General features: G+C 49.3%; 1 protein-coding gene across 2 annotated transcripts in view; it reads right to left on the reverse strand.

The window, feature by feature from the left end:
• Window positions 1–15,242, reverse strand: part of UBE4B (ubiquitination factor E4B) — a 1,174,709-nt gene that overhangs the window by 528,365 nt on the left and 631,102 nt on the right. The gene's annotated exons all lie outside the window — the stretch shown is intronic.

The raw sequence follows: 15,242 nt of genomic DNA on the forward strand, positions 1-15,242 counted from the left end.
TGATACCGGTCACTCAGACCACGTTCAAATATCTAGGGATTCAGGTATATAGATCGCCAGGGGACAAAATCGATGGTAATATTAAACGTGGCATTACCCGACTTCGCAGCAGTGTAGGTTTCTGGATTTCCTTACCCCTGTCCGTCATGGGCCGAGTCGCAATCTCTAAGATGGTTATGCTCCCCCGCCTATTGTATTATTTTATTAATCCGCCCGTGGCCATCCCCCAGACAAGTGTTTACCACGCTCAATACCATCTTGATTAATCTTATTTTGGGTAATGGGCGGAGACGCATCAGTCTCCGCAAGCTCCAGTTGGGGACTGGTTCGGGGGGCCTGGGAGTCCCAGATTTCCGTGGCTACTACTATGCCAATCAACTCCAGTGGCTCTCATATTGGGTGGCCGGTAGGAATCTTAATGAGATTGACTATACACCGGAGCGAGTGGCGCGAGGGGAGCTACACTCCCTGTTACCACAGCGGCAACTTTCTCCGGACTGTCACCCGCTTCTACACACAGCCTTATTGTGCTGGAAAAGGAGACTGTCATATACCTCATCGGCGAAACCAAATGCGGCGAATATTCCCTTATTAGGTATCCCGACACACCGAGGAAGGCTAACACGAGACACATTGCGCCCCTGGACGGAGACTGGGATTGAGGAGGTGGGCACCTTTTTTGGAGATGGAACGCTGTTGGACCATGAATCCTTTTTACAAATTACGGGCGCTCCCCCTAGATTATACTTATTGCATGCCACGGTATCGCACTACATTCGTACCACCTGGGCACCACAACAAATCCAACCCACGCAACATGAATTGGTATACCTGCTATACTATATGGGGGCTGGGTGATATTTGGTGCGCTGGTTATAGACCGGGGTTAGAGCACATGCAGCAATTCCACTTACTATGCTTAGGGACACTTGGGCTCAGGACGCAGGCATAATACTGATGGATAAGGCATGGCAGATTATTCTTGAGCACCCCAAGAGGGTGTCGCGAAATGTGAAATTTAGATTTATACAAGCAATGGTACTGCATAGGGCGTATTTAACCCCCTGGAGGCTACACAGAATGCTCCAAGACTCCCCCCATTGTTGTCCACGTTGCGGGTTGGATGAGGCTGGATTCCTGCACATGCTTTGGTCCTGTACACATATACGTAGATCTTGGGTGGAGATTTGTCAGGCACTGAGTTACTACCCACCTGCCGGTACCTGAGGAGGCCCTGTACTGCCTAGTGGGGGTCCAGTATAAGGTCAAAAACGCTGAAGGCTAAACTGAAATTCCTAGATTTGGCTCTTTTATTAGCGGTCAGGGCACTGACGATGAGGTGGAAATCCCCCCGGCCACCAGGGACGGCCGAATGGCAGACCGAACTAGTAAAGTGGGGCAGAGCAGAGGGAATGACTGAAGGGAGGAGAAGAAAAGCCACCGGAAGTATCCTATAGCACAGGAATCGGAGATCATGTTAATGGCCCTGGAGGGGATAGACCTTGTGCCATCGCAGGGCGATCGAGCATAATACCTAAACAGGGTGCGGTGCATTGTTGATCAGTAACACTTGAGCCTAGGGCAACGCATGGATTACCTGGAATCCTTACACTGCAGCATAACTCCTTGAAATAAAAGTCGGGAGACAGTACACAGAGGATTTCCACTGCGACCAGGAGACGAGAGGGAAGAGGATGGGATGTTGGGGAGGGTGGGAGGGGGGAGTGTTGGATTTTGGTTGTTATGCATGGCGGGACTGAAGGACCATTGTTGATTCCCTCCACAGATGAAAAGGTATGTCACATCACGGTTGGTCGGGACTATCTATAATTTAGATTGCCCCTTTTATTTTTGTTCTATATCTTTTTGGAATCCTGGAAAGATGTGGGCAATGTGGCGATTGCCAATATTTATGTTCGGGGAGAAAATGGAAAACACGACTGATAGACGCATGTATTACTTTGTACTGATTATATAATGTCTTGATCGGTCTTGAATAAAGAGTTAAAAAAAAATCATTTTAGCCACTCACAGTTTGAAGTAACTACTGTTCTGCATTCTGGGGCTAGAAGGCCTTCACTAGTAAAGCAAAGTTGAAACTACAAGCTCCAAAATACAAAGTGCCTGTAGTTTAGAAATAATAACTGTTCATTCTTTATTATAGTTTACATTTATATTTCTAGTCTCAGAGCAAAAACGTTACAATGCTTTCTTTTGTGTTTTTATAGCTCAGCCTTCAGAGCATGTGCCAAAGTAAATAAATATATTTAAGTTGCCTTTTAACTAAGGAGTTTTTTTGCCACAAAAGGCAAGGCATAAAGTTTAGGGCCTGGCTGCAGCAAAACCAGCAAATTCCACGGATTACTCTAAAGTCAGAGACATTATTGTAGCGGTGTCATGCTCGCTTGACTTTGAAGTTCCCAATAGCACTCGTAAGCCTGGGAAGGGCCCTACAAATGTCGCATTTCTTTAAACCTGGCCTTCCCTGCTAGTTACAGAGTAAGCGGTTTCTGCGAGAATTCCCCTGATGTTTGGCACCCAGGGGCGGCACGTTGACTCGTTAGCCGGACTTCAGAGCGGCAGCGCAGCGGCACCCAATGGGGTGCTGGGCACCGGAGTAGGGTCAAAATATTTGTCTGTGCGGAAGGGTCCTGGCCATGGCGAGGCTGGTGTTAAAGATCCGCACCTCAGACAAAGCGCCGAGAGCTCATGACAGCCAAATCAAGTTTGAATAAACTCCCCTGGAGGTGACACCCCCTCCCACCCTCTCGCTCAAGCCCACTCTCTGTGCAAGGAGTCTCCGTGCAGAGGCACACAGTGTGCAGCTCCCCTAGGACGGCAGAGCCGGGCTTCTCTTTTTACTACGGACTAAGGGCAAGTCCAGCCCAGATGGGGTATTTTTAGAGCCTTCGACTCTGGCCGGACCTAGTGTGCCCACGACCACCAGGATGACCTTTCCGGCCGCATTCCTGCCAGTCTTGCTGTTGGGGCTGGTTGCCAGTGGGGCAGGCGTCCTGCCCCTCTCGCCCCAGCAGCCAAATTGGCACCCTGGAGCGGAGCTGGGGGGGCCTCTTCTCCCGCTCCGTGGCATGCCTGCACGGCGAGAGGCAGGACAACTCTCAGAACAGTGACTATCTGCTGGGCATCAAGTGACTGCAAGAAATTTCATAGAAAAACAGACAATGGGTTCCTATGGAGAAAATACAGATTACTAGTAAACACGCTGGGGATTACTTTTGCGGTTCAGTACTGGGCTGAAAGGTACAGTACTTGCTTCTCCCCTGATCCCAGGTGAGTACCTTCGAATTCGGACTTTGGCTGATTTTATAGGAATATTTTCAGTTTTCAAATCTTCACACTTAGAAAATTTTCGCATAAAAATGGGTCAATGTTATCCAATGGCAGGTAAGTGAATTACCGGTTTCCAGGTGAGTACTTGGTTGGTGAAGTGATGGTACTGGGTATAGACTAAGGGGTCCCCCAGGGTCAGGTGAGTACAGTTAGTTCAATCCCAGCGGCACAGGGGCGGCCGGGTGCAGAGGTAGTGAGGCCCAGTAAGGCCCAATGACATCCAATGAGGGAAAGGGGGCCTTCGGTTGGTGGCTGCTGGTTAGCAGGCCACGCTGTTCTGGGAGCTGGGCTCCTGGTCACTTGCTCAGGACAAGGGGGAAGTAGGTTAGGACTAAGGGGTTACAGCCAGCGGCACTCAGGCGGCTGGGTGCTGGGTGCTTTTGAGCAGTCGGGCGCTCAATGTTATCCAATGAGGATCTTGCAAAGGGAATAAAGGCTGCAGGCTCGGGGACGGTGACTCTCCAGGGCCGACCAACACTTCGAGAGGTAAGTTGGAATGGTGGAGCACAGGTAGGTACCCCAAAGGGAGGCACAGGGGGCCGCGGGGCGCCGGGGTGTCTTTGGGGGTCGGAAAAGCTTACCCCCTGCTGGTCGCGGTTGGGGTGGCCCCTGGTTCTGAGTCTGCTGGCGTCGGCTGGTTCGTCAAGGAGGGTCTTTGGGCACTGGACTTCGGGTCCCAGTCACCGTGGGATGTCCTCGTGGTCTTGGTTCGGGTTGGCCCGGCCCGGGCTTGGCTGGTGCAGAGTGGGCTGGTCCGTAGCTTCCTGGTGGGCACCAGGTGGGTTGTTGCAGCAGAGCCTCTGCTGATGGAAGTCCCAATCGTCGAGAGGGTCAAGGCAGGCAGGTCTACTCGGTGTCCAAAGGTTACTGTCCGCGGAGGTCGCCGGGTTTAGGCAGGAGCAGGTTCCAGGATCAACAGGCCGGTAGGGCCTGGGCCAAATCAGTGGTTGTTGTCCTGTTAGCAGCTGCACGGCGGGTCTTCTTCTTGATCTTCTTTCTTCTTTTTGATATCAGATCTGAGGAAGGAAGGTTCAGGGAGCCCCTAAATACTAAATTTAGGGGCTTTACAGGTAGGGCAAGGGCAGGGACCAATGGGTCCCTGTCCTGGGGCGAGTACACCCCCTAGCCTGCTCCTCTCCTGTGGGAGGGGGGGCAGGAGCTTAGCTGTGATTGGGCAGGGCTCCCCATCTACAAAATGGCCGGAGCCCGGGGTCGTGCTTCACCTCGCCTCCTCCACCTGAGGAGTGGAGTTGGCACAGGTTGGCACACCCCCCTCCCTGGCGTAGATTTTCCCGCCAGTCTTCCCGCCAGAGTGGGGGTAGGACTGGTGGGGGGCTGGTTGCTGGGTACAGCAAATGTTCTGGAGAAGCCCTCAGAGGCGGTACGCCTTTGAAGCTTCCCCTGTCCATCCTGGGGGAGGAGACATAGCACCTCGCCCAGGATGTGCTTTGTTGCAGACCCAGGAGAGCGAGGGGCTCCACCCAGGGGTCCAGCAACATGTCTGCTGTGTGGCAGCCTTTGCAGCTACTCAGCCCAGACCTGGATTGTAGGTTAGGGTTTTGGAGGGCATCTCTAAGATGCCCTCTCGTGCATGTTACATTAAATCCCACACTGGCATCAGTGCGGGTTTATTGTGCTGAGAAGTTTGGTACCAAACTTGTCAGTCTTCAGTGTAGTGGTCAGGCGCCATGCCCGGGAATGCCGTGCTACCCAGGAGGTGCCCTAGCCTGTCTCGGTGTGCGCAGCACATTCCATCAATCCTCCCGGTGCACCATGCACTGAATGCTATCTCGTCCTTTCAGGCGGTGCGGGGTAAGGAGCCTTGGCTGGTATACAGTGCACGTGAGAAGTCATTATGACTTGGCCGCTGAGGAGTACAGATAACACTTGCGCATCTGTGCCAGTGCTACGCTGTCCTTTGTTCCTGCCTGCTCTCGATAGATGAAGATACGCCACCTCAATGAAAGCGAGAATGGCAGCTCGTAAACAGCTGGCTCCAGAAACCGCAGGATGATAAAGTGCAGCGCCCTGGGCCGGAGTTCGAGTTGTTTCAGTAGAAGAATGAGAGGCAGTCACTCGGCGAGGCCTTAGTAACCGTGCACTTCCCACTGCACTGAAGGTGAAACAAAACATGGCAGTTTTGCAAACAACACTTTCAAAATGGCCAAAACAAACCTTGAAAAAAAAAAATTTGCGCTCTAGTCTTTTCGAGAGGCTTCCTAGTGCCCGGTTCCCCCCACATTACTTCCGGTTGTGTATTTAAATCAGGATGCAGCAAACGCGTCACGGGCACGCCGGCGGCACACCAAAGGCAAGCCTGTCTGCGCCCGTCCACGCCAAGACAGTGACAGGCGCAGGGCACCCGGTTTTGGATGCCCCAATTACTACTTATTCAGCAAATGCACTTAGGGGGTTAAATCTTAACCCTAAGTGTAACTGTTACATTCCTATGTATAATTTATGTGGCCCCATTTCGTGCAGCACCTGTGCATGGACTATGCCAGGGTCGATCTTTGATGTACAAGAGTTGCCCCCCACTGTTCAAAACAGTCTAAAAGGAGGGCTTATAAATGCCCGCTCTATGTGCAGGCATAACCAGGAGATCAAAGACCTGATCCTAAATCACCATCTTGACTTTCTTTTTGTCACAGAGACATGGCTTAAGGACTGGTGAACCCCTGATATATCGATGGCCTTACCTCCCGAATATGTTATATTCAGAATAGATAGGGCAAATGATAGGGGAGGAGGGGTAGCTTTAATTCTGAGAGATTCCCTTAACTGCCATACGTTTAACCTTGACCTTATGAAAGGTGTTCAAAGCATGGGCTTTTCCATTGCTACCCATGCCTCATCTTCCTTTTCAGGAGGCTTAATATATCGCCCCCCGGGTTTTTTGGAATCATTAAGTGAATCTCTAAGCCATTACACTCTTCGCTATCCCCATTTTACCCTCCTAGGCGATTTTAACTTACATTAGGAATCTAAAACCTATCCTCAGGTAAAAAGCTTTTATCACACTCAAAAAATAGATGGCAAAACTCACCTAGCAGGCCATACACTGGACGGGATTTGTTCCAATTTTCCTGCACTATCTACTGACACCCCAATACCCCACCTTTGGACTAATCATTGCTTCATCCCGTTTAGCATAAAGCTATATCATCCTGCGAAAAAGGTAGTAAAAGGCTGTACATCCCCTAACACAATGACAGGGATAGGTAAGAACAGCAGTCTGAGGCAATCAGTCCAGTCAGAGCTTCCTACCCTGTACGGAGAGGTGGAGCAAGACTCAAAAAATTTCCATTCCTGGATACAGACTGCCACAAGAGAATTAGCTCATCCGAAGCGTCCCTTTAAGATGAATAACAAACTTAGGAAATTAAGTGCCCCATGGTATACACCGCCCTTGGTGGAAGCCCACCTCCAGTGCAGGAAATGTGAACGAAAATGGAGGAGGGATTATGACCCCCTAGCAAAAGATCTCTATATCATAAAAAGGCAGGAATATCTCGCGTGTATAAAAACAGCAAAGAGAAGCCACTATACTAAAATGATATCAGAGGCCCAACATAGACAAAAGACTGTCTTCTCTATAGTAAAAACTTTCACCCACCCGAAAGCCCTGCAGCCAGAAATTCCCCCTTCCCAAGACCTTTGTGACCGGATAGCAGATTACTTCGAAGAAAAAATAAAATCGATTCAGGAAGACTTTCCCCAGGCAGAGCTGATAATCGGGACGGAAATGAAAAGCCCCAAAATTAAGGAACTTAGTTCTTTAAGCACATTCACACCTGTCCCCTTAGCTCAATCTAGGGATGCCATAATGTCTTGTAAATCAGGGTCACCTCTGGACTCATGCCCGCCGTTCTTTCTCCACCAAGTAGTGGATATAGTCAATCCCATTATTAAAAGCATAGTTAATGGCTCTCTTGGCAAAGGAACCATGCCAAGAGACTGGAAAAAGGCCACAGTGAAACCCCTAATGAAGAAACTAAATAAAGACCCTTCAGAACTTTCCAACTTGCGTCCTATTTCCCTTTTGCCAGTTCTTGGGAAAATAACGGAATCAATGGTCCACAAAGAACTCTCGAATTTCATGGAAAGACGTGACCTTCTGCATCAACAACAATCAGGTTTCCGTGGTAAGCATTCTACAGAAACTGCCCTAATGGAAGTAGCTGACATCATAAAATCTATCCAAGATGAAGGAAAAAATGCCGTCTTGCTTTTGCTCGATCTGTCGGCAGCGTTCAACACCATATCTCATAACATCCTCATAAATAGACTGAGAGGGAATGATGTAACGGACATAGCTCTTGACTGGATTGTTTCCTTCCTTACAGATAGAACACAGAAGGTATCTTTAGGACCTTTTCTTTCAAAAGAAAAACAAATAAATGCAGGGATCCCTCAGGAATCGATTTTGAGCCCTCTTCTTTTTAATATTTATATGGCTCCCCTTATCACTCTCATTGAATCGTTTGGCATATGCGTTACTTCATATGCCGACGATACGCAACACATTCTATCCCTGGATAAAACCACCACCAGAGCAGAGGCAAACTTTCAAAATTGCTTAACGGAGGTCTTTCGGTGGATGACAATCAACCACCTTAAATGCAATTCAAATAAACTGAAATTCTGCCTATGGGGAAAAATAATAGTTTCTGCCCCAGTAAATGGTGGCCCGAAGGCACCTCTCCACCTCCTGACGTGGTTGAGTCAGCCAGAAACCTTGGTATTCTCTTTGACTCCTCCCTCTCTTTTGATCATCATGTGAGAAACCTAGCAGGCAGCTGTTTCATTTTGATAAAATCCCTCAAGAAGTTCTTTGACTTTCTTCCTATTGAAGCGAGAAAGTTTGTGGCAGCGTCACTCCTACTTTCCCGCCTAGATTACTGCAATTGCCTAATGGCTGGAATAAAGAAACAAACATTAAAGAAGCTGTAAAGTGTCCAACATGCGGCAGCACGGTTAGTGTTAAAACTTCCTAGGAGATCTTCTGCATTGGCAGCCCTTAGAACTTTGCATTAGCTCCCGATGCATAAAAGAATTCTCTTTAAGATCTTAGTAACTGCCTACAGAGCCTTAAACGATATTGGACCCAAGTATCTTTCGAAAAGACTATCTCGCTACAATCCAACTAGAGTTTTGAGATCAGCGGGGCTCAATCTTGCTCACCAGAGCTGTGCTTTTCAAGTCTCTTCCTTCAGCCATTCATTCATTTATACTTCTTTTCAAAGTACGAGTAACTCGCATTAGTGCTGCTATACATTCAATGGATAGCTTGAAGACTGATCATTCATTCAAAGTAGCAGCTGTGCTCTACATGTCCAGCATTCATTCATTTACAGTAACAGTACTTTTCCCCACTGCTTTTAGGGTTGAAGAGGGACATTTAGGAGAGGTGTGCTCTACGGGTCTATTCATTCATTCATTCATGGTGCAGCGCTTCTCAAAAGCAAGCAGGCAGACTACGGGAAGTTTTTATCGTGCCCTACACCGGGGTTCAGTCCAATGTCCCAGGCTAGACGGGGTCCATCTCTCGTGTTCTGGTTCCATTGGCATAGGCAGACCGCGAGGCGCATAGATCATTATATTAAGGCATCTGTGCGCTGGCGGGCTCGACCAGACTACCCGAGGGTCTGCCCTAAGCTACATGCCACTCCGGCACAGGGCTGGCATCTGTAATCGCTGCGTTTTGTGTTATCCGTATCTCCTTCCCTTGTGCTTCAGCCTGTCTCTCTTTCCCTTGTGCCTCAGCCTATGTCTCTTTCTCTTGTGCTTCAACCTGTGTCTCTTTCCCTTGTGCTTCAGCCTGTGTCTCTCTTTCCCTCGTGCTTCAGCCTGTGTCTCTCTTTCCCTTGTGCTTCAGCCTGTGTCTCTCTTTCCCTTGTGTTTCAGCTTGTGTTTTTTTTATTACTTTAATAAGCGCAGCGCCTTCTTCACGGACACTGCGCTATGCAAAGTTAAGTTAAAGACATTTGCTTTGCTAATGGTATTTTATAGCAAAGCAAATGGCTTTAACTTAATAAAAGTCGATACCTATTGCATTTCTAATGTTTGTTAACAGTAGGACTAATAAACTGCATTGAAAACCAGTATAAGCAATGCCATTTGAGGTGACTGCACTGAACTCCAATCTTGTCAGTGGGTTCCATACTTAAAATTTTTATTGCACTTGTGTAAAATCCTATTCATAAGTAGAGCCTCTGATCAGGGGGGAGGGAGGGACAAGCTGCCAAATGGACCCTTAGGAGGCCTGATTGACACATTTGTACAAGAAAAAGGAAAAACCTGATGTGGCAGTGTTAGTGGTAGAAAAGGCTTCGAATAGAATAACTCTGTAATCTTGCAGAATGGTTAATTATGCAAACTCCAGGTATTCATGAACTAGGCCGATAAGCTCAAGGGATACTTGTAGGAAACTGGCCCTATTTATACTACACCAAAATGAGGTGTATTGTGTATAGAGTCCAAGAAACCCCAGAGGTAGGCAGAGGTTGGCAGAGGTTAAAGTTAAATAGAACCTTACTCTCTATGTGGAGTACGTAATGACAGACTCTCAAACCATATACTCTTTATGGCTTTACTGCACTTACAATGTCTAAGAATGGACTTTAACCATGTAGAGGTACAGGCAGGGCTCATGCACCTGTACCCTCACCAGCAGCATAGTGCACCAAGCTACAGGGGTGGCTGATCTATGCCATAGGCAGTGAGTTGTAGGCATGGCAAACAGGGATGTGTGCCATGTCGACTCTTCACTTTTCTCTGCACCAAAACATGCAGCTTGCAATGGCAGTGTGTTAGTAAAGGTACAGGTTGTGAGAAGGTGGCCTGATATGCAGTGCTCATATGGCCGAGATACCCGCCACCCCCTCTCAACACAATCCCCAAAAGGAGGGAAACCGGAAACAGTTCTTGAAGTTTTTGGAAGTGGGATGGAGTGACCATCCCGGCCGTATTTATTAAAACAAAATTAAAACATTAAACGTTTCATGTTATGTACAATTTCATTACCACATTACGATGTTTGGCTATCCTTAACAGATTCTCTAATACAGAGGTTCTCCTAGCCGAACTAGCATCCTACAAACATTTTCTTGACATATTGAAATTGTACATCCTAACGTTTAAGGGCCAACGGCAAGGTCATAACCGGTGTCAAGATCCCTAACCCGACTTACCCCTCCCACTTGGGAGGGGCGACAGCACGGAGGCGTACCTCAAGTGCAACTACTACCAATTTCCCTTGACTTGACGGGGGCACCTAAAGACTCGACGCCAGTTAAAGGTCGTTCGAATACTCGTGTGAGGTATCTAGAAGGTATCGTAGACCTTATCCCAACCCCACACAACTTACCGCATCTGCCGTCGCAGATGTCACTGGCCCTGGGAAATTCCCCAGGAGGGGGCTGTAACCCCTCCTACAAAGGAAGGGGCCTTGACCGCCTTTTCCTTTACTTCCGGCGACCCATCCTTAGAAGGGACCGCCTCCCCATTGAGGGGCCAATGGCCACCTCTCCCGAGCGCTCCCATCCGTGTTGGGTGACGCCCACTCATAGGGATCTACCAATTAGTGCTCACCGATCATGACCTTACCGCCTACCAAAATAAATACGACAGTGCTAACAAAGACAGTGCTAACAAAACCTAAGAATCCATTGGCCACTATGACCGAAAGAGCATGCTTAAAATTCAACACTATATCTGAATCTCTTTAATGGCAAAACGTACTCAAACCGACTATTCTTTATTATACTCAACATCAACATGACTCAACAACCTGTAAACGAAATGGAAGCAGAATTAATCAACTTTATTACAAACAACTGGCTGTCTTCAGGGGCTGGTGGGTGGGTCAAAATTGTCTCTTCGTTCTGTCCCGAGCTCACGTGCAGCGAGGAGGTGCAGCTTCAGGGCACAAGAACAAGAGGATGTCTTCTGGTCTTGCGTCCCTTTTTATCCGTCTTCAGGGCGGGCGTATACCCGCCCCTGCCTGCCCCGAGGGCGTGGCTGGCTGCGTCAGTGTCTAGGCCAGCCCACTCTAGGGCGGGAACGGGCGCGCCCCAGCTACGCCGCTTCGGGCATACCAGCCGAGACGCGCCCCCCGCCCAAAAATGGCTTCCCGGGGGATCGAGGCACTCTGCCATAAGTTCGGGGGGACCGAGTTGGTCGCCCCTTTCCATATGGCCGAGATACCCGCCACCCCCTCTCAACACAATCCCCAAAAGGAGGGAAACCGGAAACAGTTCTTGAAGTTTTTGGAAGTGGGATGGAGTGACCATCCCGGCCGTATTTATTAAAACAAAATTAAAACATTAAACGTTTCATGTTATGTACAATTTCATTACCACATTACGATGTTTGGCTATCCTTAACAGATTCTCTAATACAGAGGTTCTCCTAGCCGAACTAGCATCCTACAAACATTTTCTTGACATATTGAAATTGTACATCCTAACGTTTAAGGGCCAACGGCAAGGTCATAACCGGTGTCAAGATCCCTAACCCGACTTACCCCTCCCACTTGGGAGGGGCGACAGCACGGAGGCGTACCTCAAGTGCAACTACTACCAATTTCCCTTGACTTGACGGGGGCACCTAAAGACTCGACGCCAGTTAAAGGTCGTTCGAATACTCGTGTGAGGTATCTAGAAGGTATCGTAGACCTTATCCCAACCCCACACAACTTACCGCATCTGCCGTCGCAGATGTCACTGGCCCCGGGAAATTCCCCAGGAGGGGGCTGTAACCCCTCCTACAAAGGAAGGGGCCTTGACCGCCTTTTCCTTTACTTCCGGCGACCCATCCTTAGAAGGGACCGCCTCCCCATTGAGGGGCCAATGGCCCCTCTCCCGAGCGCTCCCATCCGTGTTGGGTGACGCCCACTCATAGGGATCTACCAATTAGTGCTCACCGATCATGACCTTACCGCCACAGGCCGGATAGTTGACCGGCTATCCGGACCCCCACAAAACTCCTACCTAAAGGTCATGTTTCAACGTTTTTTAACCATGCTAAGAAGTCTCCTATGAGTAACTCATTTCCCACCCGAGACAAATGCACACCATCCCCTAGATACATACTGTCATCGTTAATACAACCATGCGAGATAGAATGCAATGTCCTGGAACGGAACAACCTACTCACTTTGTTATTAAGTTTTCTAACAGAATGGTTCAAAGCAGGAATCGAAACAGCCCCCCGCCACACTTTTCGTGGGATCATATGAGACCACGCAATTATGCACCCCGGAACTTTCCTCGCCAACCAACTTACAGTGGAAAGCATTGCCTCCAGGAGAAGTCGTCTACCGGTGGTGACCAAATCATTGCCCCCTAAATGTACTATGACTATAGACGGCGGTGACCTCGTCCGCCCTAACAAACCCTCAAAGAATGCCTGAAACTGGTCAATACAGAGACCGCCCCTTCCGTAGAAGGACACCCTGTACCCGTATTCCCCAGCTACGTGAATCATGTCACCTGCTTTGAATACGTCAGCGGCACGCCTCACGTATGAGTGGCCCACGACCCACACCTCTTTCCTCACAGCCGGTGATGTCTGACCGCTGGCCTGGTGTTGGGTCGACTGCATAGTCCGCCCCGCCTCGAAGGCTTGCGTAACTGAAAACCAAACAAAAGACAAGAAGCGTGAGTACATTATCATGGCTTCACAACATGTGCAACCGCACATACCTCTTATAACAATTGGAGGACCAGCGCCCCACACGTTTCACTTGTTCCACATTGAGACCCCTGGCTGTAGCTTCAGTGGCAGCCCCTATCCGAAAGGAATGGGTCCCAAACTCGCCCGGGTCCAAGCCCGCTGCGGTAATTGACATCGCGAGCACCCGCTGAAACTGAAATTTCGTCAGTGGGGTGGCGTCCGCGTGTCTCAACAATGTCCCTCCCCATGATGCCACCCTTCGTGCTAGGTAGTCTTCTAAACACTTTACCGGACACATGGAGGACCCTGGAATCCTGCGAATGACTATGCAGTCCCCTACCCCACCTTGATCGGTTTTGGACTTGACAAAGGATACAGTCATCGTCTCACCCCAGATCTGAACGTGTTCCCGGCACAAACCCCCCACCACATCCTGTTTGTTCCTTGCCACCAGCTCACTTATCCTCATCGCCCCGTGAAATGCAAGCGTAAAAGCAGCTCGGAACAAACAGGCCTCGAACTGAGACGAGCATGTGGCGGGGAGTGTGGCCAGCAACTGGGACAACCTATCCAGACCTATCGGGCGCCTCTCATCTACTCTGCGACCCTCAAGGCGTTGCCACCCACGCAGCGCTTTCTGTACCACAAAAGACGCTGTCGGGTCCTGGATATTATGAACCCTGGCAACAAAGGAAATGGCAGCACGATGCCTCTGGGCTGTAGCCACCGACTTCCCAGCCCTACGCAAGGACATCAGAAAATGCACTACCCAATCCTCATGCCCCCAAAACCCCCCTCTCTCAGTCCCCAAAAAGGCTAAATAGGCCCGAAACGCCCCTTCGTATGCCTTCCTCGTCCTTGGTGCTAGACTCTCTCCCACGAGGTAACGAAGTTCGGGGCACCGAGAGACCAGAGAGCTTCGGGAAAGGGTGCCGGCTCTGGGTCCGCTGAGGGAAGGAAACCCGAGAAAGCCTGCATTTGAAAACGAGACAGTGCATCAGCTGCCTGATTCATCACCCCTGGGACATGCTTCGCTCTGAATACCACGTTCAGTTGCATACACAGTAAGACAATTTCTTTAAGCAGCCTTAAAATCATTTTACAACGTGCTGCCTGACTATTGATGCATTCTACAACGGTCATATTGTCAGACCAAAATATGACAGAGTGATTTTTGAATCCATCGGGCCAGGTTCTGAGGGCCACCAAAATGGGAAACAGTTCAAGGAAAGCAATATTACTCGTCAGCCCCTCTTCATGCCACCATGTTGGCCACCTTTGTGCCGACCATTTTGTGCCGAAGATGGCGCCAAAGCCCATGCTTCCCGCTGAATCCGTCCATAGACCAAGCTCTTCAGAGGACAAGGCTGGTTTGTTCCAGACGACTCGACCATTGAAATCCGCCAAAAATGCTAACCAAATGCGCATGTCTTGGCGGACCTCAGCCGATAGTCTCGTGCGATGATGACCCTCCTTTAGGCCGACCATCGCCTGGGCAATTGAACGGGAAAAGGGGCGGGCCATTGGGATCACCCTCAGGGCAAAATTCAACTTCCCCACCAATTGCTGCAATTGATGCAGCGTAACTTTAGATGCATTTATACACATTTGCAGGGCTGCCCTGAATTTCGACACTTTGGCAGCTGGTAAACGAAAACAACCCTCACTAGAGTCCAACTCGATCCCCAGAAACTCGAGGCAAGTCGTGGGACCCACAGTTTTACCTGGTGCCAATGGCACGCCAAATCGATCCATTAATACACAAAATTCAGTCAAGGCCCGGGCACATTCGTCATCCCCAGCGGCCCCAAGGAACAGAAAGTCATCAAGGTAATGCATCACATTTCGAAAACCCGTTTCCTTCGTGTAAACCCATTGTAGAAAACTACTGAATTTCTCGAAATATGCACAAGATATAGAGCACCCCATCGGCATACACCTATCCATGTAATACGAACCTTGAAACATGAATCCCAGAAGACATTGGTCGTCCGGGTGTACCGGGAGCAAACGGAACGCTGACTCGATATCTGATTTCGCCATCAGCGTCCCGGGCCCCAAGCGATTCAAAATGGCTACGGCCTCATCGAATGATGCGTACCGCACCGAACATACCTCTGGATCAATTGCATCGTTCACAGAAAGGCCATGAGGAGCTGATAAATTGTGGATCAATCGAAACTCACCTGGGTCCTTCTTGGGGACCACCCCTA

This window comes from Lissotriton vulgaris, chromosome 5 (assembly GCF_964263255.1).
Source record: "Lissotriton vulgaris chromosome 5, aLisVul1.2, whole genome shotgun sequence".
NCBI classification, from domain to species: domain Eukaryota; kingdom Metazoa; phylum Chordata; class Amphibia; order Caudata; family Salamandridae; genus Lissotriton; species Lissotriton vulgaris.